This window comes from Opisthocomus hoazin, chromosome 11, assembly GCF_030867145.1.
Source record: "Opisthocomus hoazin isolate bOpiHoa1 chromosome 11, bOpiHoa1.hap1, whole genome shotgun sequence".
Lineage (NCBI taxonomy): Eukaryota > Metazoa > Chordata > Aves > Opisthocomiformes > Opisthocomidae > Opisthocomus > Opisthocomus hoazin.
The window spans coordinates 26,783,122-26,806,401 of NC_134424.1; positions in this window are offsets into that span (position 1 = coordinate 26,783,122).

The following is a 23,280-nucleotide window of genomic DNA, read 5'->3' on the forward strand; positions in this document are numbered from 1 at the left end:
AGCCTGAGTCAGCCCTGCTCCGAAAATGCGCACGTCTGCAGATAGCTGGCACGCAGAAGGGGCTAGCCTGGAAAGCTGTTGCTCAGCCTCATCTGCCCACGACACTGCTCGCACAGAGGCACAGAGAATGGGGCTGCTTGCTTGTCTTGCCACCTCAAACTTCAAACGTAGCCTGGGAAAGTTCGTGTCCAGCCAGGCTTCTTTCGCAGCCCTGCCCCGAAAATGCGAACGTCTGCAGATAGCTGGCAGCCAGAAGGGGCTAGCCTGGAAAGCTCTTGCTCAGCCTCATCTGCCCATGGCAGTGCTCGCAGAGAGGCACAGAGAATGGGGCTGCTTGCTTGTCTTGCCACCTCAAATTTCAAACGTAGCACTTGGTGTCTGTGAAAGGAGACTGCGGCAGCCCTGCTCTGAAAATACGAACGTCTGCAGATAGCTGGCAGGCAGAAGGGGCTAGCCTGGAAAGCTGTTGCTCAGCCTCATCTGCCCACGGCACTGCTCGCACAGAGGCACAGAGACTGGGGCTGCTTGCTTGTCTTGCCACCTCAAACTTCAAACGTAGCCTGGGAAAGATGGTGTACCTGCTAGGCTCCTTTCGCAGCCCTGCTCTTGAAATGCAAACGTCGGCAGATAGCTGGCAGGCAGAAGGGGCTAGCCTGGAAAGCTGTTGCTCAGCCTCATCTGCCCATGGCACTGCTCGCATAGAGGCACAGAGAATGGGGCTGCTTGCCTATCTTGCCACTTGAAACCTCAAACGCATGCTGGGAATGGTGGTGTCCCTGCCAGGCTCCTATCACAGCCCTGCTCCGAAAGTGCGAACGTCTGCAGATAGCTGGCAGCCAGAAGGTGCTAGCCTGGAAAGCTGTTGCTCAGCCTCATCTGCCCATGGCAGTGCTCGCACAGAGGCACAGAGACTGGGGCTCCTTGCTTGTCTTGCCACCTCAAACTTCAAACGTAGCTCTTGTGGTCTGTGCCAGGAGCCTGAGTCAGCCCTGCTCCGAAAATGCGCACGTCTGCAGATAGCTGGCAGGCAGAAGGGGCTAGCCTGGAAAGCTGTTGCTCAGCCTCATCTGCCCACGGCACTGCTCGCAGAGAGGCACAGAGAATAGGGCTCCTTGCTTGTCTTGCCACCTCAAACTTCAAACGTAGCCTGGGAAAGATGGTGTACCTGCTAGGCTCCTTTCGCAGCCCTGCTCTTGAAATGCGAACGTCTGCAGATAGCTGGCAGCCAGAAGGTGCTAGTGTGGAAAGCTGTTGCTCAGCCTCATCTGCCCATGGCACTGCTCGCACAGAGGCACAGAGACTGGGGCTGCTTGCTTATCTTGCCACTTGAAACCTCAAACGCATGTTGGGAATGGTGGTGTCCCTGTCAGGCTCCTATCAGAGCCCTGCTCCGATAGTGCGAACGTCTGCAGATAGCTGGCAGCCAGAAAGGGCTAGCCTGGAAAGCTGTTGCTCAGCCTCATCTGCCCATGACAGTTGCCGCAAAGAGGCACAGAGAATGGGGCTGCTTGCTTGTCTTGCCACCTCAAACTTCAAACGTAGCTCTTGGGGTCTGTGCCAGGAGCCTGCGGCAGCCCTGCTCTGAAAATGCGAACGTCTGCAGATAGCTGGCAGGCAGAAGGGGCTAGCCTGGAAAGCTGTTGCTCAGCCTCCTCTGCCCACGGCACTGCTCGCACAGAGTCACAGAGAATGAGGCTCCTTGCTTGTCTTGCCACCTCAAACTTCAAACGTAGCCTGGGAATGGTGGTGTCCCTGTCAGGCTTCTATCACAGCCCTGCTCCGAAAGTGCGAACGTCTGCAGATAGCTGGCAGCCAGAAGGTGCTAGCCTGGAAAGCTGTTGCTCAGGCTCATCTGCCCACGACACTGCTCGCACAGAGGCACAGAGACTGGGGCTCCTTGCTTGTCTTGCCACCTCAATCATCAAACGTAGCCTGGGAAAGTTCGTGTCCCAGCCAGGCTCCTTTCGCAGCCCTGCCCCGAAAATGCGAACGTCGGCAGATAGCTGGCAGGCAGAAGGGGCTAGCCTGGAAAGCTGTTGCTCAGCCTCATCTGCCAATGGCACTGTTCGCATAGAGGCACAGAGACTGGGGCTGCTTGCTTATCTTGCCACTTGAAACTTCAAACGCATGCTGGGAATGGTGGTTTCCCAGCCAGGCTCCTATCAGAGCCCTGCTCCGATAGTGCGAACGTCTGCAGATAGCTGGCAGCCAGAAAGGGCTAGCCTGGAAAGCTGTTGCTCAGCCTCATCTGCCCATGACAGTTGCCGCAAAGAGGCACAGAGAATGGGGCTGCTTGCTTGTCTTGCCACCTCAAACTTCAAACGTAGCTCTTGGGGTCTGTGCCAGGAGCCTGCGGAAGCCCTGCTCTGAAAATGCGAACGTCTGCAGATAGCTGCCAGGCAGAAGGGGCTAGCCTGGAAAGCTGTTGCTCAGCCTCATCTGCCCACGGCACTGCTCGCACAGAGTCACAGAGAATGAGGCTCCTTGCTTGTCTTGCCACCTCAAACTTCAAACGTAGCCTGGGAAAGATGGTGTACCTGCTAGGCTCCTTTCGCAGCCCTGCTCTTGAAAATGCGAACGTCAGCAGATAGCTGGCAGCCAGAAGGGGCTAGCCTGGAAAGCTGTTGCTCAGCCTCATCTGCCCATGACAGTTGCCGCAAAGAGGCACAGAGAATGGGGCTGCTTGCTTGTCTTGCCACCTCAAACTTCAAACGTAGCTCTTGGGGTCTGTGCCAGGAGCCTGCGGAAGCCCTGCTCTGAAAATGCGAACGTCTGCAGATAGCTGCCAGGCAGAAGGGGCTAGCCTGGAAAGCTGTTGCTCAGCCTCATCTGCCCACGGCACTGCTCGCACAGAGTCACAGAGAATGAGGCTCCTTGCTTGTCTTGCCACCTCAAACTTCAAACGTAGCCTGGGAAAGATGGTGTACCTGCTAGGCTCCTTTCGCAGCCCTGCTCTTGAAAATGCGAACGTCAGCAGATAGCTGGCAGCCAGAAGGGGCTAGCCTGGAAAGCTGTTGCTCAGCCTCATCTGCCCATGGCACTGCTCGCATAGAGGCACAGAGAATGGGGCTGCTTGCTTATCTTGCCACTTGAAACTTCAAATGCATGCTGGGAATGGTGGTGTCCCTGCCAGGCTCCTATGACTGCCCTGCTCCGAAAGTGCGAACGTCTGCAGATAGCTGGTAGCCAGAAGGGGCTATCCTGGAAAGCTGTTGCTCAGCCTCATCTGCCCACGGCACTGCTCGCACAGAGGCACAGAGACTGGGGTGCATGCTTGTCTCTCTACCTCAAACTTCATACGAAACTTATGGGGTCTGTGTCGGGAGCCTCCGGCAGCCCTGCCCCGAAAATGCCAACGTCTGCAGATAGCTGGCAGGCAGAAGGGGCTAGCCTGGAAAGCTGTTGCTCAGCCTCATCTGCCCATGGCACTGTTCGCATAGAGGCACAGAGAATGGGGCTGCTTCCTTAACTTGCCACTTGAAACTTCAAACGCATTCTGGGAATGGTGGTGTCCCTGCCAGGCTCCTATCACAGCCCTGCTCCGAAAGTGCGAACGTCTGCAGATAGCTGGCAGCCAGAAGGTGCTAGCCTGGAAAGCTGTTGCTCAGCCTCATCTGCCCATGGCAGTGCTCGCACAGAGGCACAGAGACTGGGTCTGCTTGCTTGTCTTGCCACCTCAAACTTCAAACGTAGCCTGGGAAAGTTCGTGTCCAGCCAGGCTTCTTTCGCAGCCCTGCCCCGAAAATGCGAACGTCTGCAGATAGCTGGCAGGCAGAAGGGGCTAGCCTGGAAAGCTGTTGCTCAGCCTCATCTGCCCATGGCAGTGCTCGCAGAGAGGCACAGAGAATGGGGCTGCATGCTTGTCTTGCCACCTCAAATTTCAAACGTAGCTCTTGGTGTCTGTGCCAGGAGCCTGGGCAGACGTGCTCCGAAAATGCGAACGTCTGCAGATAGCTGGCAGGCAGAAGGGGCTAGCCTGGAAAGCTGTTGCTCAGCCTCATCTGCCCACGACACTGCTCGCACAGAGGCACAGAGACTGGGGCTCCTTGCTTGTCTTGCCACCTCAAACTTCAAACGTAGCCTGGGAAAAATGGTGTACCTGCTAGGCTCCTTTCGCAGCCCTGCTCTTGAAATGCGAACGTCTGCAGATAGCTGGCAGCCAGAAGGGGCTAGCCTGGAAAGCTGTTGCTCAGCCTCATCTGCCCATGGCACTGTTCGCATAGAGGCACAGAGAATGGGGCTGCTTCCTTAACTTGCCACTTGAAACTTCAAACGCATTCTGGGAATGGTGGTGTCTCTGCCAGGCTCCTATCACAGCCCTGCTCCGAAAGTGCGAACGTCTGCAGATAGCTGGCAGCCAGAAGGGGCTATCCTGGAAAGCTGTTGCTCAGCCTCATCTGCCCATGGCACTGCTCGCACAGAGGCACAGAGAATGGGTCTCCTTGCTTGTCTTTCCACCTCAAACTTCAAACGTAGCCTGGGAAAGATGGTGTACCTGCTAGGCTCCTTTCGCAGCCCTGCTCTTGAAATGAGAACTTCTGCAGATAGGTGGCAGCCAGAAGGTGCTAGCGTGGAAAGCTGTTGGTCAGCCTCATCTGCCCATGGCAGTGCTCGCACAGAGGCACAGGGAATGGGGCTACTTGCTTGTCTTGCCACCTCATACTTCAAACGTAGCCTGGGAAAGTTGGTGTCCCAGCCAGGCTGCTTTCGCAGCCCTGCTCTGAAAGTGCGAACGTCTGCAGATAGCTGGCAGCCAGAAGGTGCTAGTGTGGAAAGCTGTTGCTCAGCCTCATCTGCCCATGGCACTGCTCGCACAGAGGCACAGAGACTGGGGCTGCTTGCTTATCTTGCCACTTGAAACCTCAAACGCATGCTGGGAATGGTGGTGTCCCTGCCAGGCTCCTATCACAGCCCTGCTCCGAAAGTGCGAACGTCTGCAGATAGCTGGCAGCCAGAAGGTGCTAGCCTGGAAAGCTGTTGCTCAGCCTCATCTGCCCATGGCAGTGCTCGCACAGAGGCACAGAGACTGGGGCTGCTTGCTTGTCTTGCCACCTCAAACTTCAAACGTAGCTCTTGTGGTCTGTGCCAGGAGCCTGAGTCAGCCCTGCTCCGAAAATGCGCACGTCTGCAGATAGCTGGCACGCAGAAGGGGCTAGCCTGGAAAGCTGTTGCTCAGCCTCATCTGCCCACGACACTGCTCGCACAGAGGCACAGAGAATGGGGCTGCTTGCTTGTCTTGCCACCTCAAACTTCAAACGTAGCCTGGGAAAGTTCGTGTCCAGCCAGGCTTCTTTCGCAGCCCTGCCCCGAAAATGCGAACGTCTGCAGATAGCTGGCAGCCAGAAGGTGCTAGCCTGGAAACCTGTTGCACAGCCTCATCTGCCCATGGCAGTGCTCGCAGAGAGGCACAGAGACTGGGGCTGCTTGCTTGTCTTGCCACCTCAAATTTCAAACGTAGCTGTTGGTGTCTGTGCCAGGAGCTTGCGGCAGCCCTGCTCCGAAAATGCGAACGTCTGCAGATAGCTGGCAGGCAGAAGGGGCTAGCCTGGAAAGCTGTTACTCAGCCTTATCTGCCCACGGCACTGCTCGCACAGAGGCACAGAGACTGGGGCTGCTTGCTTGTCTTGCCACCTCAAACTTCAAACGTAGCCTGGGAAAGATGGTGTACCTGCTAGGCTCCTTTCGCAGCCCTGCTCTTGAAATGTGAACGTCTGCAGATAGCTGGCAGCCAGAAGGGGCTAGCCTGGAAAGCTGTTGCTCAGCCTCATCTGCCCATGGCACTGTTCGCATAGAGGCACAGAGAATGGGGCTGCTTCCTTAACTTGCCACTTGAAACTTCAAACGCATTCTGGGAATGGTGGTGTCTCTGCCAGGCTCCTATCACAGCCCTGCTCCGAAAGTGCGAACGTCTGCAGATAGCTGGCAGCCAGAAGGGGCTATCCTGGAAAGCTGTTGCTCAGCCTCATCTGCCCATGGCACTGCTCGCACAGAGGCACAGAGAATGGGTCTCCTTGCTTGTCTTTTCACCTCAAACTTCAAACGTAGCCTGGGAAAGATGGTGTACCTGCTAGGCTCCTTTCGCAGCCCTGCTCTTGAAATGAGAACTTCTGCAGACAGCTGGCAGCCAGAAGGTGCTAGCGTGGAAAGCTGTTGGTCAGGCTCATCTGCCCATGGCAGTGCTCGCACAGAGGCACAGGGAATGGGGCTACTTGCTTGTCTTGCCACCTCATACTTCAAACGTAGCCTGGGAAAGTTGGTGTCCCAGCCAGGCTGCTTTCGCAGCCCTGCTCTGAAAGTGCGAACGTCTGCAGATAGCTGGCAGCCAGAAGGTGCTAGTGTGGAAAGCTGTTGCTCAGCCTCATCTGCCCATGGCACTGCTCGCACAGAGGCACAGAGACTGGGGCTGCTTGCTTATCTTGCCACTTGAAACCTCAAACGCATGCTGGGAATGGTGGTGTCCCTGCCAGGCTTCTATCACAGCCCTGCTCCGAAAGTGCGAACGTCTGCAGATAGCTGGCAGCCAGAAGGTGCTAGCCTGGAAAGCTGTTGCTCAGGCTCATCTGCCCACGACACTGCTCGCACAGAGGCACAGAGACTAGGGCTCCTTGCTTGTCTTGCCACCTCAAACTTCAAACGTAGCCTGGGAAAGTTCGTGTCCCAACCAGGCTCCTTTCGCAGCCCTGCCCCGAAAATGCGAACGTCTGCAGATAGCTGGCAGCCAGAAGGGGCTAGCCTGGAAAGCTCTTGCTCAGCCTCATCTGCCCATGGCAGTGCTCGCAGAGAGGCACAGAGAATGGGGCTGCTTGCTTGTCTTGCCACCTCAAATTTCAAACGTAGCACTTGGTGTCTGTGAAAGGAGACTGCGGCAGCCCTGCTCTGAAAATACGAACGTCTGCAGATAGCTGGCAGGCAGAAGGGGCTAGCCTGGAAAGCTGTTGCTCAGCCTCATCTGCCCACGGCACTGCTCGCACAGAGGCACAGAGACTGGGGCTGCTTGCTTGTCTTGCCACCTCAAACTTCAAACGTAGCCTGGGAAAGATGGTGTACCTGCTAGGCTCCTTTCGCAGCCCTGCTCTTGAAATGCAAACGTCGGCAGATAGCTGGCAGGCAGAAGGGGCTAGCCTGGAAAGCTGTTGCTCAGCCTCATCTGCCCATGGCACTGCTCGCATAGAGGCACAGAGAATGGGGCTGCTTGCCTATCTTGCCACTTGAAACCTCAAACGCATGCTGGGAATGGTGGTGTCCCTGCCAGGCTCCTATCACAGCCCTGCTCCGAAAGTGCGAACGTCTGCAGATAGCTGGCAGCCAGAAGGGGCTAGCCTGGAAAGCTGTTGCTCAGCCTCATCTGCCCATGGCAGTGCTCGCACAGAGGCACAGAGACTGGGGCTCCTTGCTTGTCTTGCCACCTCAAACTTCAAACGTAGCTCTTGTGGTCTGTGCCAGGAGCCTGAGTCAGCCCTGCTCCGAAAATGCGCACGTCTGCAGATAGCTGGCAGGCAGAAGGGGCTAGCCTGGAAAGCTGTTGCTCAGCCTCATCTTCCCACGACACTGCTCGCACAGAGGCACAGAGAATGGGGCTGCTTGCTTGTCTTGCCACCTCAAACTTCAAACGTAGCCTGGGAAAGTTCGTGTCCAGCCAGGCTTCTTTCGCAGCCCTGCCCCGAAAATGCGAACGTCTGCAGATAGCTGGCAGCCAGAAGGTGCTAGCCTGGAAACCTGTTGCACAGCCTCATCTGCCCATGGCAGTGCTCGCAGAGAGGCACAGAGAATGGGGCTGCTTGCTTGTCTTGCCACCTCAAATTTCAAACGTAACTCTTGGTGTCTGTGCCAGGAGCTTGCGGCAGCCCTGCTCTTAAAATACAAACGTCTGCAGATAGCTGCCAGGCAGAAGGGGCTAGCCTGGAAAGCTGTTACTCAGCCTTATCTGCCCACGGCACTGCTCGCACAGAGGCACAGAGACTGGGGCTGCTTGCTTGTCTTGCCACCTCAAACTTCAAACGTAGCCTGGGAAAGATGGTGTACCTGCTAGGCTCCTTTCGCAGCCCTGCTCTTGAAATGCGAACGTCGGCAGATAGCTGGCAGCCAGAAGGGGCTAGCCTGGAAAGCTGTTGCTCAGCCTCATCTGCCCATGGCACTGCTCGCATAGAGGCACAGAGAATGGGGCTGCTTGCTTATCTTGCCACTTGAAACTTCAAACGCATGCTGGGAAACGTGGTGTCCCTGCCAGGCTGCTATCACAGCCCTGCTCCGAAAGTGCGAATGTCTGCATATAGCTGGCAGGCAGAAGGGGCTAGCCTGGAAAGCTGTTGCTCAGCCTCATCTGCCAATGGCAGTGCTCGCACAGAGGCACAGAGAATGGGGCTGCTTGCTTGTCTTGCCACCTCAAACTTCAAACGTAGACTGGGAAAGTTGTTGTCCCAGCGAGGCTCCTTTCGCAGCCCTGCTCCGAAAGTGCGAACGTCTGCAGATAGCTGGCAGGCAGAAGGGGCTAGCCTGAAAAGCTGTTGCTCAGCCTCATCTGCCCACGGCACTGCTCGCAGAGAGGCACAGAGAATGGGGCTCCTTGCTTGTCTTGCCACCTCAAACTTCAAACGTAGCCTGGGAAAGATGGTGTACCTGATAGGCTGCTTTCGCAGCCCTGGTCTTGAAATGCGAACGTCGGCAGATAGCTGGCAGGCAGAAGGGGCTAGCCTGGAAAGCTGTTGCTCAGCCTCATCTGCCAATGGCACTGTTCGCATAGAGGCACAGAGAATGGGGCTGCTTGCTTATCTTGCCACTTGAAACTTCAAACACATGCTGGGAATGGTGGTTTCCCAGCCAGGCTCCTATGACTGCCCTGCTCCGATAGTGCGAACGTCTGCAGATAGCTGGCAGCCAGAAAGGGCTAGCCTGGAAAGCTGTTGCTCAGCCTCATCTGCCCATGACAGTTGCCGCAAAGAGGCACAGAGAATGGGGCTGCTTGCTTGTCTTGCCACCTCAAACTTCAAACGTAGCTCTTGGGGTCTGTGCCAGGAGCCTGCGGCAGCCCTGCTCTGAAAATGCGAACGTCTGCAGATAGCTGCCAGGCAGAAGGGGCTAGCCTGGAAAGCTGTTGCTCAGCCTCCTCTGCCCACGGCACTGCTCGCACAGAGTCACAGTGAATGAGGCTCCTTGCTTGTCTTGCCACCTCAAACTTCAAACGTAGCCTGGGAAAGATGGTGTACCTGCTAGGCTCCTTTCGCAGCCCTGCTCTTGAAAATGCGAACGTCAGCAGATAGCTGGCAGCCAGAAGGGGCTAGCCTGGAAAGCTGTTGCTCAGCCTCATCTGCCCATGGCACTGCTCGCATAGAGGCACAGAGAATGGGGCTGCTTGCTTATCTTGCCACTTGAAACTTCAAATGCATGCTGGGAATGGTGGTGTCCCTGCCAGGCTCCTATCACAGCCCTGCTCCGAAAGTGCGAACGTCAGCAGATAGCTGGTAGCCAGAAGGGGCTAGCCTGGAAAGCTGTTGCTCAGCCTCATCTGCCCACGGCACTGCTCGCACAGAGGCACAGAGACTGGGGTGCATGCTTGTCTCTCTACCTCAAACTTCATACGAAACTTAAGGGGTCTGTGCCGGGAGCCTCCGGCAGCCCTGCTCCGAAAATGCCAACGTCTGCAGATAGCTGGCAGGCAGAAGGGGCTAGCCTGGAAAGCTGTTGCTCAGCCTCATCTGCCCATGGCAGTGCTCGCACAGAGGCACAGAGACTGGGGCTGCTTGCTTGTCTTGCCACCTCAAGCTTCAAACGTAGCTTATGGGGTCTGTGCCAGGAGCCTGCGGCAGCCCTGCTCCGAAAATGCGAACGTCTGCAGATAGCTGGCAGGCAGAAGGGGCTAGCCTGGAAAGCTGTTGCTCAGCCTCATCTGCCCACGGCAGTGCTCACACAGAGGCACAGAGACTGGGGCTGCATGCTTGTCTTGCCACCTCAAACTTCAAACGTAGCTTATGGCGTTCTGTGCTGGGAGCCTGCGACAGCCCTGCTCCGAAAATGCGAACGTCTGCAGATAGCTGGCAGGCAGAAGGGGCTAGCCTGGAAAGCTGTTGCTCAGCCTCATCTGCCCACGGCAGTGCTCACACAGAGGCACAGAGACTGGGGCTGCATGCTTGTCTTGCCACCTCAAACTTCAAACGTAGCTTATGGGGTCTGTGCTGCGGCCTCCGGCAGCCCTGCTCCGAAAATGCGAACGTCTGCAGATAGCTGGCAGGCAGAAGGGGCTAGCCTGGAAAGCTGTTGCTCAGCCTCATCTGCCCACGGCACTGCTCGCACAGAGGCACAGAGACTGGGGCTGCTTGCTTGTCTCTCCACCTCAAACTTCAAACGAAACTTATGGGGTCTGTGCCGGGAGCCTGCGACAGCCCTGCTCCGAAAATGCGAACGTCTGCAGATAGCTGGCAGGCAGAAGGGGCTAGCCTGGAAAGCTGTTGCTCAGCCTCATCTGCCCACGGCACTGCTCGCACAGAGGCACAGAGACTGGGGCTGCTTGCTTGTCTTGCCACCTCAAACTTCAAACGTATCTTATGGCGTTCTGTGCTGGGAGCCTCCGGGAGCCCTGCTCTGAAAATGCGAACGTCTGCAGATAGCTGGCAGCCAGAAGGGGCTAGCCTGGAAAGCTGTTGCTCAGCCTCATCTGCCCACGGCACTGCTTGCACAGAGGCACAGAGACTGGGACTGCATGCTTGTCTTGCCACCTCAAACTTCAAACGTAGCTTATGGGGTCTGTGCCGGGAGCCTCCGGGAGCCCTGCTCCGAAAATGCGAACGTCTGCAGATAGCTGGCAGGCAGAAGGGGCTAGCCTGGAAAGCTGTTGCTCAGCCTCATCTGCCCATGGCACTGCTCGCACAGAGGCACAGAGACTGGGGCTGCTTGCTTGTCTTGCCACCTCAAACTTCAAACGTAGCTTATGGGGTCCGTGCCGGGAGCCTGCGGCAGCCCTGCTCTGAAAATGCGAACGTCTGCAGATAGCTGGCAGGCAGAAGGGGCTAGCCTGGAAAGCTGTTGCTCAGCCTCATCTGCCCACGGCACTGCTCGCACAGAGGCACAGAGACTGGGGCTGCTTGCTTGTCTTGCCACCTCAAACTTCAAACGTAGCTCTTGGGGTCCGTGCCGGGAGCCTCCGGCAGCCCTGCTCCGAAAATGCGAACGTCTGCAGATAGCTGGCAGGCAGAAGGGGCTAGCCTGGAAAGCTGTTGCTCAGCCTCATCTGCCCATGGCACTGTTCGCATAGAGGCACAGAGACTGGGGCTGCTTGCTTGTCTTGCCAGCTCAAATTTCAAACGTATCTCTTGGGGTCTGTGCCGGGAGTCTGCGGCAGCCCTGCTCCGAAAATGCGAACGTCTGCAGATAGCTGGCAGGCAGAAGGGGCTAGCCTGGAAAGCTGTTGCTCAGCCTCATCTGCCCACGGCACTGCTCGCACAGAGGCACAGAGACTGGGGCTGCTTGCTTGACTTGCCACCTCAAACTTCAAACGAAGCTTATGGGGTCTGTGCCAGGAGCCTGCGACAGCCCTGCTCCGAAAATGCGAACGTCTGCAGATAGCTGGCAGGCAGAAGGGGCTAGCCTGGAAAGCTGTTGCTCAGCCTCATCTGCCCACGGCACTGCTCGCACAGAGGCACAGAGACTGGGGCTGCTTGCTTGTCTTGCCACCTCAAACTTCAAACGTAGCTTATGGGGTCTGTGCCAGGAGCCTCCGGCAGCCCTGCTCCGAAAATGCGAACGTCTGCAGATAGCTGGCAGCCAGAAGGTGCTAGCCTGGAAAGCTGTTGCTCAGCCTCATCTGCCCATGGCACTGCTCGCACAGAGGCACAGAGACTGGGGCTGCTTGCTTATCTTGCCACTTGAAACCTCAAACGCATGCAGGGAATGGTGGTGTCCCTGCCAGGCTCCTATGACAGCCCTGCTCCGAAAGTGCGAACGTCTGCAGATAGCTGGCAGCCAGAAGGTGCTAGCCTGGAAAGCTGTTGCTCAGCCTCATCTGCCCACGGCAGTGCTCGCACAGAGGCACAGAGACTGGGGCTGCTTGCTTGTCTTGCCACCTCAAACTTCAAACGTAGCTCTTGGGGTCCGTGCCGGGAGCCTGCGGCAGCCCTGCTCTGAAAATGCGAACGTCTGCAGATAGCTGGCAGGCAGAAGGGGCTAGCCTGGAAAGCTGTTGCTCAGCCTCATCTGCCCACGGCACTGCTCGCACAGAGGAACAGAGACTGGGGCTGCTTGCTTGTCTTGCCACCTCAAACTTCAAACGTAGCTTATGGGGTCTGTGCCGGGAGTCTGCGGCAGCCCTGCTCCGAAAATGCGAACGTCTGCAGATAGCTGGCAGGCAGAAGGGGCTAGCCTGGAAAGCTGTTGCTCAGCCTCATCTGCCCATGGCACTGCTCGCACAGAGGCACAGAGACTGGGGCTGCTTGCTTGTCTTGCCAGCTCAAATTTCAAACTTATCTCTTGGGGTCTGTGCCGGGAGTCTGCGGCAGCCCTGCTCCGAAAATGCGAACGTCTGCAGATAGCTGGCAGGCAGAAGGGGCTAGCCTGGAAAGCTGTTGCTCAGCCTCATCTGCCCACGGCACTGCTCGCACAGAGGCACAGAGACTGGGGCTGCATGCTTGTCTTGCCACCTCAAACTTCAAACGTAGCTTATGGCGTTCTGTGCTGGGAGCCTCCGGGAGCCCTGCTCCGAAAATGCGAACGTCTGCAGATAGCTGGCAGGCAGAAGGGGCTAGCCTGGAAAGCTGTTGCTCAGCCTCATCTGCCCACGGCACTGCTTGCACAGAGGCACAGAGACTGGGGCTGCTTGCTTGTCTTGCCACCTGAAACTTCAAACGTAGCCTGGGAAAGATGGTGTACCTGCTAGGCTCCTTTCGCAGCCCTGCTCTTGAAATGCGAACGTCTGCAGATAGCTGGCAGCCAGAAGGGGCTAGCCTGGAAAGCTGTTGCTCAGCCTCATCTGCCCATGGCACTGTTCGCATAGAGGCACAGAGAATGGGGCTGCTTCCTTAACTTGCCACTTGAAACTTCAAACGCATTCTGGGAATGGTGGTGTCTCTGCCAGACTCCTATCACAGCCCTGCTCCGAAAGTGCGAACGTCTGCAGATAGCTGGCAGCCAGAAGGGGCTATCCTGGAAAGCTGTTGCTCAGCCTCATCTGCCCATGGCACTGCTCGCACAGAGGCACAGAGAATGGGTCTCCTTGCTTGTCTTTCCACCTCAAACTTCAAACGTAGCCTGGGAAAGATGGTGTACCTGCTAGGCTCCTTTCGCAGCCCTGCTCTTGAAATGAGAACTTCTGCAGACAGCTGGCAGCCAGAAGGTGCTAGCGTGGAAAGCTGTTGCTCAGCCTCATCTGCCCATGGCAGTGCTCGCACAGAGGCACAGGGAATGGGGCTACTTGCTTGTCTTGCCACCTCATACTTCAAACGTAGCCTGGGAAAGTTGGTGTCCCAGCCAGGCTGCTTTCGCAGCCCTGCTCTGAAAGTGCGAACGTCTGCAGATAGCTGGCAGCCAGAAGGTGCTAGTGTGGAAAGCTGTTGCTCAGCCTCATCTGCCCATGGCATTGCTCGCACAGAGGCACAGAGACTGGGGCTGCTTGCTTATCTTGCCACTTGAAACCTCAAATGCATGCTGGGAATGGTGGTGTCCCTGCCAGGCTTCTATCACAGCCCTGCTCCGAAAGTGCGAACGTCTGCAGATAGCTGGCAGCCAGAAGGGGCTAGCCTGGAAAGCTGTTGCTCAGCCTCATCTGCCCACGACACTGCTCGCACAGAGGCACAGAGAATGGGGCTGCTTGCTTGTCTTGCCACCTCAAACTTCAAACGTAGCCTGGGAAAGTTCGTGTCCAGCCAGGCTTCTTTCGCAGCCCTGCCCCGAAAATGCGAACGTCTGCAGATATCTGGCAGCCAGAAGGTGCTAGCCTGGAAACCTGTTGCACAGCCTCATCTGCCCATGGCAGTGCTCGCAGAGAGGCACAGAGACTGGGGCTGCTTGCTTGTCTTGCCACCTCAAATTTCAAACGTAGCTCTTGGTGTCTGTGCCAGGAGCTTGCGGCAGCCCTGCTCCGAAAATGCGAACGTCTGCAGATAGCTGGCAGGCAGAAGGGGCTAGCCTGGAAAGCTGTTACTCAGCCTTATCTGCCCACGGCACTGCTCGCACAGAGGCACAGAGACTGGGGCTGCTTGCTTGTCTTGCCACCTCAAACTTCAAACGTAGCCTGGGAAAGATGGTGTACCTGCTAGGCTCCTTTCGCAGCCCTGCTCTTGAAATGCGAACGTCTGCAGATAGCTGGCAGCCAGAAGGGGCTAGCCTGGAAAGCTGTTGCTCAGCCTCATCTGCCCATGGCACTGTTCGCATAGAGGCACAGAGAATGGGGCTGCTTCCTTAACTTGCCACTTGAAACTTCAAACGCATTCTGGAAATGGTGGTGTCTCTGCCAGGCTCCTATCACAGCCCTGCTCCGAAAGTGCGAACGTCTGCAGATAGCTGGCAGCCAGAAGGGGCTATCCTGGAAAGCTGTTGCTCAGCCTCATCTGCCCATGGCACTGCTCGCACAGAGGCACAGAGAATGGGTCTCCTTGCTTGTCTTTTCACCTCAAACTTCAAACGTAGCCTGGGAAAGATGGTGTACCTGCTAGGCTCCTTTCGCAGCCCTGCTCTTGAAATGAGAACTTCTGCAGACAGCTGGCAGCCAGAAGGTGCTAGCGTGGAAAGCTGTTGCTCAGCCTCATCTGCCCATGGCAGTGCTCGCACAGAGGCACAGGGAATGGGGCTACTTGCTTGTCTTGCCACCTCATACTTCAAACGTAGCCTGGGAAAGTTGGTGTCCCAGCCAGGCTGCTTTCGCAGCCCTGCTCTGAAAGTGCGAACGTCTGCAGATAGCTGGCAGCCAGAAGGTGCTAGTGTGGAAAGCTGTTGCTCAGCCTCATCTGCCCATGGCAGTGCTCGCACAGAGGCACAGAGAATGGGGCTGCTTGCTTGTCTTGCCACCTCAAATTTCAAACGTAGCACTTGGTGTCTGTGAAAGGAGACTGCGGCAGCCCTGCTCTGAAAATACGAACGTCTGCAGATAGCTGCCAGGCAGAAGGGGCTAGCCTGGAATGCTGTTGCTCAGCCTCATCTGCCCACGGCACTGCTCGCACAGAGGCACAGAGACTGGGGCTGCTTGCTTGTCTTGCCACCTCAAACTTCAAACGTAGCCTGGGAAAGATGGTGTACCTGCTAGGCTCCTTTCGCAGCCCTGCTCTTGAAATGCAAACGTCGGCAGATAGCTGGCAGGCAGAAGGGGCTAGCCTGGAAAGCTGTTGCTCAGCCTCATCTGCCCATGGCACTGCTCGCATAGAGGCACAGAGAATGGGGCTGCTTGCCTATCTTGCCACTTGAAACCTCAAACACATGCTGGGAATGGTGGTGTCCCTGCCAGGCTCCTATCACAGCCCTGCTCCGAAAGTGCGAACGTCTGCAGATAGCTGGCAGCCAGAAGGTGCTAGCCTGGAAAGCTGTTGCTCAGCCTCATCTGCCCATGGCAGTGCTCGCACAGAGGCACAGAGACTGGGGCTGCTTGCTTGTCTTGCCACCTCAAACTTCAAACGTAGCTCTTGTGGTCTGTGCCAGGAGCCTGAGTCAGCCCTGCTCCGAAAATGCGCACGTCTGCAGATAGCTGGCAGGCAGAAGGGGCTAGCCTGGAAAGCTGTTGCTCAGCCTCATCTGCCCACGACACTGCTCGCACAGAGGCACAGAGAATGGGGCTGCTTGCTTGTCTTGCCACCTCAAACTTCAAACGTAGCCTGGGAAAGTTCGTGTCCAGCCAGGCTTCTTTCGCAGCCCTGCCCCGAAAATGCGAACGTCTGCAGATAGCTGGCAGCCAGAAGGTGCTAGCCTGGAAACCTGTTGCACAGCCTCATCTGCCCATGGCAGTGCTCGCAGAGAGGCACAGAGAATGGGGCTGCTTGCTTGTCTTGCCACCTCAAATTTCAAACGTAGCTCTTGGTGTCTGTGCCAGGAGCTTGCGGCAGCCCTGCTCTGAAAATACAAACGTCTGCAGATAGCTGCCAGGCAGAAGGGGCTAGCCTGGAAAGCTGTTACTCAGCCTTATCTGCCCACGGCACTGCTCGCACAGAGGCACAGAGACTGGGGCTGCTTGCTTGTCTTGCCACCTCAAACTTCAAACGTAGCCTGGGAAAGATGGTGTACCTGCTAGGGTCCTTTCGCAGCCCTGCTCTTGAAATGCGAACGTCGGCAGATAGCTGGCAGCCAGAAGGGGCTAGCCTGGAAAGCTGTTGCTCAGCCTCATCTGCCCATGGCACTGCTCGCATAGAGGCACAGAGAATGGGGCTGCTTGCTTATCTTGCCACTTGAAACTTCAAACGCATGCTGGGAAACGTGGTGTCCCTGCCAGGCTGCTATCACAGCCCTGCTCCGAAAGTGCGAATGTCTGCATATAGCTGGCAGGCAGAAGGGGCTAGCCTGGAAAGCTGTTGCTCAGCCTCATCTGCCCACGGCACTGCTCGCACAGAGGCACAGAGAATGGGACTCCTTGCTTGTCTTGCCACCTCAACTTCAAACGTAGCCTGGGAAAGTTGGTGTCCCAGCCAGGCTCCTTTCGCAGCCCTGCTCCGAAAGTGCGAACGTCTGCAGATAGCTGGCAGGCAGAAGGGGCTAGCCTGAAAAGCTGTTGCTCAGCCTCATCTGCCCACGGCACTGCTCGCAGAGAGGCACAGAGAATGGGGCTCCTTGCTTGTCTTGCCACCTCAAACTTCAAACGTAGCCTGGGAAAGATGGTGTACCTGATAGGCTCCTTTCGCAGCCCTGGTCTTGAAATGCGAACGTCGGCAGATAGCTGGCAGGCAGAAGGGGCTAGCCTGGAAAGCTGTTGCTCAGCCTCATCTGCCAATGGCACTGTTCGCATAGAGGCACAGAGAATGGGGCTGCTTGCTTATCTTGCCACTTGAAACTTCAAACACATGCTGGGAATGGTGGTTTCCCAGCCAGGCTCCTATGAGAGCCCTGCTCCGATAGTGCGAACGTCTGCAGATAGCTGGCAGCCAGAAAGGGCTAGCCTGGAAAGCTGTTGCTCAGCCTCATCTGCCCATGACAGTTGCCGCAAAGAGGCACAGAGAATGGGGCTGCTTGCTTGTCTTGCCACCTCAAACTTCAAACGTAGCTCTTGGGGTCTGTGCCAGGAGCCTGCGGCAGCCCTGCTCTGAAAATGCGAACGTCTGCAGATAGCTGCCAGGCAGAAGGGGCTAGCCTGGAAAGCTGTTGCTCAGCCTCCTCTGCCCACGGCACTGCTCGCACAGAGTCACAGTGAATGAGGCTCCTTGCTTGTCTTGCCACCTCAAACTTCAAACGTAGCCTGGGAAAGATGGTGTACCTGCTAGGCTCCTTTCGCAGCCCTGCTCTTGAAAATGCGAACGTCAGCAGATAGCTGGCAGCCAGAAGGGGCTAGCCTGGAAAGCTGTTGCTCAGCCTCATCTGCCCATGGCACTGCTCGCATAGAGGCACAGAGAATGGGGCTGCTTGCTTATCTTGCCACTTGAAACTTCAAATGCATGCTGGGAATGGTGGTGTCCCTGCCAGGCTCCTATCACAGCCCTGCTCCGAAAGTGCGAACGTCAGCAGATAGCTGGTAGCCAGAAGGGGCTAGCCTGGAAAGCTGTTGCTCAGCCTCATCTGCCCACGGCACTGCTCGCACAGAGGCACAGAGACTGGGGTGCATGCTTGTCTCTCTACCTCAAACTTCATACGAAACTTAAGGGGTCTGTGCCGGGAGCCTCCGGCAGCCCTGCTCCGAAAATGCCAACGTCTGCAGATAGCTGGCAGGCAGAAGGGGCTAGCCTGGAAAGCTGTTGCTCAGCCTCATCTGCCCATGGCAGTGCTCGCACACAGGCACAGAGACTGGGGCTGCTTGCTTGTCTTGCCACCTCAAGCTTCAAACGTAGCTTATGGGGTCTGTGCCAGGAGCCTGCGGCAGCCCTGCTCCGAAAATGCGAACGTCTGCAGATAGCTGGCAGGCAGAAGGGGCTAGCCTGGAAAGCTGTTGCTCAGCCTCATCTGCCCACGGCAGTGCTCACACAGAGGCACAGAGACTGGGGCTGCATGCTTGTCTTGCCACCTCAAACTTCAAACGTAGCTTATGGCGTTCTGTGCTGGGAGCCTCCGGGAGCCCTGCTCCGAAAATGCGAACGTCTGCAGATAGCTGGCAGGCAGAAGGGGCTAGCCTGGAAAGCTGTTGCTCAGCCTCATCTGCCCACGGCAGTGCTCACACAGAGGCACAGAGACTGGGGCTGCATGCTTGTCTTGCCACCTCAAACTTCAAACGTAGCTTATGGTGTCTGTGCTGCGGCCTCCGGCAGCCCTGCTCTTGAAATGCGAACGTCTGCAGATAGCTGGCAGCCAGAAGGGGCTAGCCTGGAAAGCTGTTGCTCAGCCTCATCTGCCCACGGCACTGCTCGCACAGAGGCACAGAGACTGGGGCTGCTTGCTTGTCTCTCCACCTCAAACTTCAAACGAAACTTATGGGGTCTGTGCCGGGAGCCTGCGACAGCCCTGCTCCGAAAATGCGAACGTCTGCAGATAGCTGGCAGGCAGAAGGGGCTAGCCTGGAAAGCTGTTGCTCAGCCTCATCTGCCCATGGCAGTGCTCGCACAGAGGCACAGAGACTGGGGCTCCTTGCTTGTCTTGCCACCTCAAACTTCAAACGTATCTTATGGCGTTCTGTGCTGGTAGCCTCCGGGAGCCCTGCTCTGAAAATGCGAACGTCTGCAGATAGCTGGCAGGCAGAAGGGGCTAGCCTGGAAAGCTGTTGCTCAGCCTCATCTGCCCACGGCACTGCTTGCACAGAGGCACAGAGACTGGGGCTGCATGCTTGTCTTGCCACCTCAAACTTCAAACGTAGCTTATGGGGTCTGTGCCAGGAGCCTCCGGCAGCCCTGCTCCGAAAATGCGAACGTCTGCAGATAGCTGGCAGGCAGAAGGGGCTAGCCTGGAAAGCTGTTGCTCAGCCTCATCTGCCCATGGCACTGCTCGCACAGAGGCACAGAGACTGGGGCTGCTTGCTTGTCTTGCCACCTCAAACTTCAAACGTAGCTTATGGGGTCCGTGCCGGGAGCCTGCGGCAGCCCTGCTCTGAAAATGAGAACGTCTGCAGATAGCTGGCAGGCAGAAGGGGCTAGCCTGGAAAGCTGTTGCTCAGCCTCATCTGCCCACGGCACTGCTCGCACAGAGGCACAGAGACTGGGGCTGCTTGCTTGTCTTGCCACCTCAAACTTCAAACGTAGCTCTTGGGGTCCGTGCCGGGAGCCTCCGGCAGCCCTGCTCCGAAAATGCGAACGTCTGCAGATAGCTGGCAGGCAGAAGGGGCTAGCCTGGAAAGCTGTTGCTCAGCCTCATCTGCCCACGGCACTGCTCGCACAGAGGCACAGAGACTGGGGCTGCTTGCTTGACTTGCCACCTCAAACTTCAAACGAAGCTTATGGGGTCTGTGCCAGGAGCCTGCGACAGCCCTGCTCCGAAAATGCGAACGTCTGCAGATAGCTGGCAGGCAGAAGGGGCTAGCCTGGAAAGCTGTTGCTCAGCCTCATCTGCCCACGGCACTGCTCGCACAGAGGCACAGAGACTGGGGCTGCTTGCTTGTCTTGCCACCTCAAACTTCAAACGTAGCTTATGGGGTCTGTGCCAGGAGCCTCCGGCAGCCCTGCTCCGAAAATGCGAACGTCTGCAGATAGCTGGCAGCCAGAAGGTGCTAGCCTGGAAAGCTGTTGCTCAGCCTCATCTGCCCATGGCACTGCTCGCACAGAGGCACAGAGACTGGGGCTGCTTGCTTATCTTGCCACTTGAAACCTCAAACGCATGCTGGGAATGGTGGTGTCCCTGCCAGGCTCCTATGACAGCCCTGGTCCGAAAGTGCGAACGTCTGCAGATAGCTGGCAGCCAGAAGGTGCTAGCCTGGAAAGCTGTTGCTCAGCCTCATCTGCCCACGGCACTGCTCGCACAGAGGCACAGAGACTGGGGCTGCTTGCTTGTCTTGCCACCTCAAACTTCAAACGTAGCTCTTGGGGTCCGTGCCGGGAGCCTGCGGCAGCCCTGCTCTGAAAATGCGAACGTCTGCAGATAGCTGGCAGGCAGAAGGGGCTAGCCTGGAAAGCTGTTGCTCAGCCTCATCTGCCCACGGCACTGCTCGCACAGAGGCACAGAGACTGGGGCTGCTTGCTTGTCTTGCCACCTCAAACTTCAAACGTAGCTCTTGGGGTCTGTGCCGGGAGTCTGCGGCAGCCCTGCTCCGAAAATGCGAACGTCTGCAGATAGCTGGCAGGCAGAAGGTGCTAGCCTGGAAAGCTGTTGCTCAGCCTCATCTGCCCATGGCACTGCTCGCACAGAGGCACAGAGACTGGGGCTGCTTGCTTGTCTTGCCAGCTCAAATTTCAAACTTATCTCTTGGGGTCTGTGCCGGGAGTCTGCGGCAGCCCTGCTCCGAAAATGCGAACGTCTGCAGATAGCTGGCAGCCAGAAGGGGCTAGCCTGGAAAGCTGTTGCTCAGCCTCATCTGCCCACGGCACTGCTCGCACAGAGGCACAGAGACTGGGGCTGCATGCTTGTCTTGCCACCTCAAACTTCAAACGTAGCTTATGGCGTTCTGTGCTGGGAGCCTCCGGGAGCCCTGCTCCGAAAATGCGAACGTCTGCAGATAGCTGGCAGGCAGAAGGGGCTAGCCTGGAAAGCTGTTGCTCAGCCTCATCTGCCCACGGCACTGCTCGCACAGAGGCACAGAGACTGGGGCTGCATGCTTGTCTTGCCACCTCAAACTTCAAACGTAGCTTATGGCGTTCTGTGCTGGGAGCCTCCGGGACCCCTGCTCCGAAAATGCGAACGTCTGCAGATAGCTGGCAGGCAGAAGGGGCTAGCCTGGAAAGCTGTTGCTCAGCCTCATCTGCCCACGGCACTGCTTGCACAGAGGCACAGAGACTGGGGCTGCTTGCTTGTCTTGCCACCTGAAACTTCAAACGTAGCCTGGGAAAGATGGTGTACCTGCTAGGCTCCTTTCGCAGCCCTGCTCTTGAAATGCGAACGTCTGCAGATAGCTGGCAGCCAGAAGGGGCTAGCCTGGAAAGCTGTTGCTCAGCCTCATCTGCCCATGGCACTGTTCGCATAGAGGCACAGAGAATGGGGCTGCTTCCTTAACTTGCCACTTGAAACTTCAAACGCATTCTGGGAATGGTGGTGTCTCTGCCAGGCTCCTATCACAGCCCTGCTCCGAAAGTGCGAACGTCTGCAGATAGCTGGCAGCCAGAAGGGGCTATCCTGGAAAGCTGTTGCTCAGCCTCATCTGCCCATGGCACTGCTCGCACAGAGGCACAGAGAATGGGTCTCCTTGCTTGTCTTTCCACCTCAAACTTCAAACGTAGCCTGGGAAAGATGGTGTACCTGCTAGGCTCCTTTCGCAGCCCTGCTCTTGAAATGAGAACTTCTGCAGACAGCTGGCAGCCAGAAGGTGCTAGCGTGGAAAGCTGTTGCTCAGCCTCATCTGCCCATGGCAGTGCTCGCACAGAGGCACAGGGAATGGGGCTACTTGCTTGTCTTGCCACCTCATACTTCAAACGTAGCCTGGGAAAGTTGGTGTCCCAGCCAGGCTGCTTTCGCAGCCCTGCTCTGAAAGTGCGAACGTCTGCAGATAGCTGGCAGCCAGAAGGTGCTAGTGTGGAAAGCTGTTGCTCAGCCTCATCTGCCCATGGCATTGCTCGCACAGAGGCACAGAGACTGGGGCTGCTTGCTTATCTTGCCACTTGAAACCTCAAATGCATGCTGGGAATGGTGGTGTCCCTGCCAGGCTTCTATCACAGCCCTGCTCCGAAAGTGCGAACGTCTGCAGATAGCTGGCAGCCAGAAGGTGCTAGCCTGGAAAGCTGTTGCTCAGGCTCATCTGCCCACGACACTGCTCGCACAGAGGCACAGAGACTGGGGCTGCTTGCTTGTCTTGCCACCTCAAACTTCAAACGTAGCCTGGGAAAGTTCGTGTCCCAGCCAGGCTCCTTTCGCAGCCCTGCCCCGAAAATGCGAACGTCTGCAGATAGCTGGCAGCCAGAAGGGGCTAGCCTGGAAAGCTCTTGCTCAGCCTCATCTGCCCATGGCAGTGCTCGCAGAGAGGCACAGAGAATGGGGCTGCTTGCTTGTCTTGCCACCTCAAATTTCAAACGTAGCACTTGGTGTCTGTGAAAGGAGACTGCGGCAGCCCTGCTCTGAAAATACGAACGTCTGCAGATAGCTGCCAGGCAGAAGGGGCTAGCCTGGAATGCTGTTGCTCAGCCTCATCTGCCCACGGCACTGCTCGCAGAGAGGCACAGAGACTGGGGCTGCTTGCTTGTCTTGCCACCTCAAACTTCAAACGTAGCCTGGGAAAGATGGTGTACCTGCTAGGCTCCTTTCGCAGCCCTGCTCTTGAAATGCGAACGTCGGCAGATAGCTGGCAGGCAGAAGGGGCTAGCCTGGAAAGCTGTTGCTCAGCCTCATCTGCCCATGGCACTGCTCGCATAGAGGCACAGAGAATGGGGCTGCTTGCCTATCTTGCCACTTGAAACCTCAAACGCATGCTGGGAATGGTGGTGTCCCTGCCAGGCTCCTATCACAGCCCTGCTCCGAAAGTGCGAACGTCTGCAGATAGCTGGCAGCCAGAAGGTGCTAGCCTGGAAAGCTGTTGCTCAGCCTCATCTGCCCATGGCAGTGCTCGCACAGAGGCACAGAGACTGGGGCTGCTTGCTTGTCTTGCCACCTCAAACTTCAAACGTAGCTCTTGTGGTCTGTGCCATGAGCCTGAGTCAGCCCTGCTCCGAAAATGCGAACGTCTGCAGATAGCTGGCAGGCAGAAGGGGCTAGCCTGGAAAGCTGTTGCTCAGCCTCATCTGCCCACGACACTGCTCGCACAGAGGCACAGAGAATGGGGCTGCTTGCTTGTCTTGCCACCTCAAACTTCAAACGTAACCTGGGAAAGTTCGTGTCCAGCCAGGCTTCTTTCGCAGCCCTGCCCCGAAAATGCGAACGTCTGCAGATAGCTGGCAGCCAGAAGGTGCTAGCCTGGAAACCTGTTGCACAGCCTCATCTGCCCATGGCAGTGCTCGCAGAGAGGCACAGAGAATGGGGCTGCTTGCTTGTCTTGCCACCTCAAATTTCAAACGTAGCTCTTGGTGTCTGTGCCAGGAGCTTGCGGCAGCCGTGCTCTGAAAATACAAACGTCTGCAGATAGCTGCCAGGCAGAAGGGGCTAGCCTGGAAAGCTGTTACTCAGCCTTAT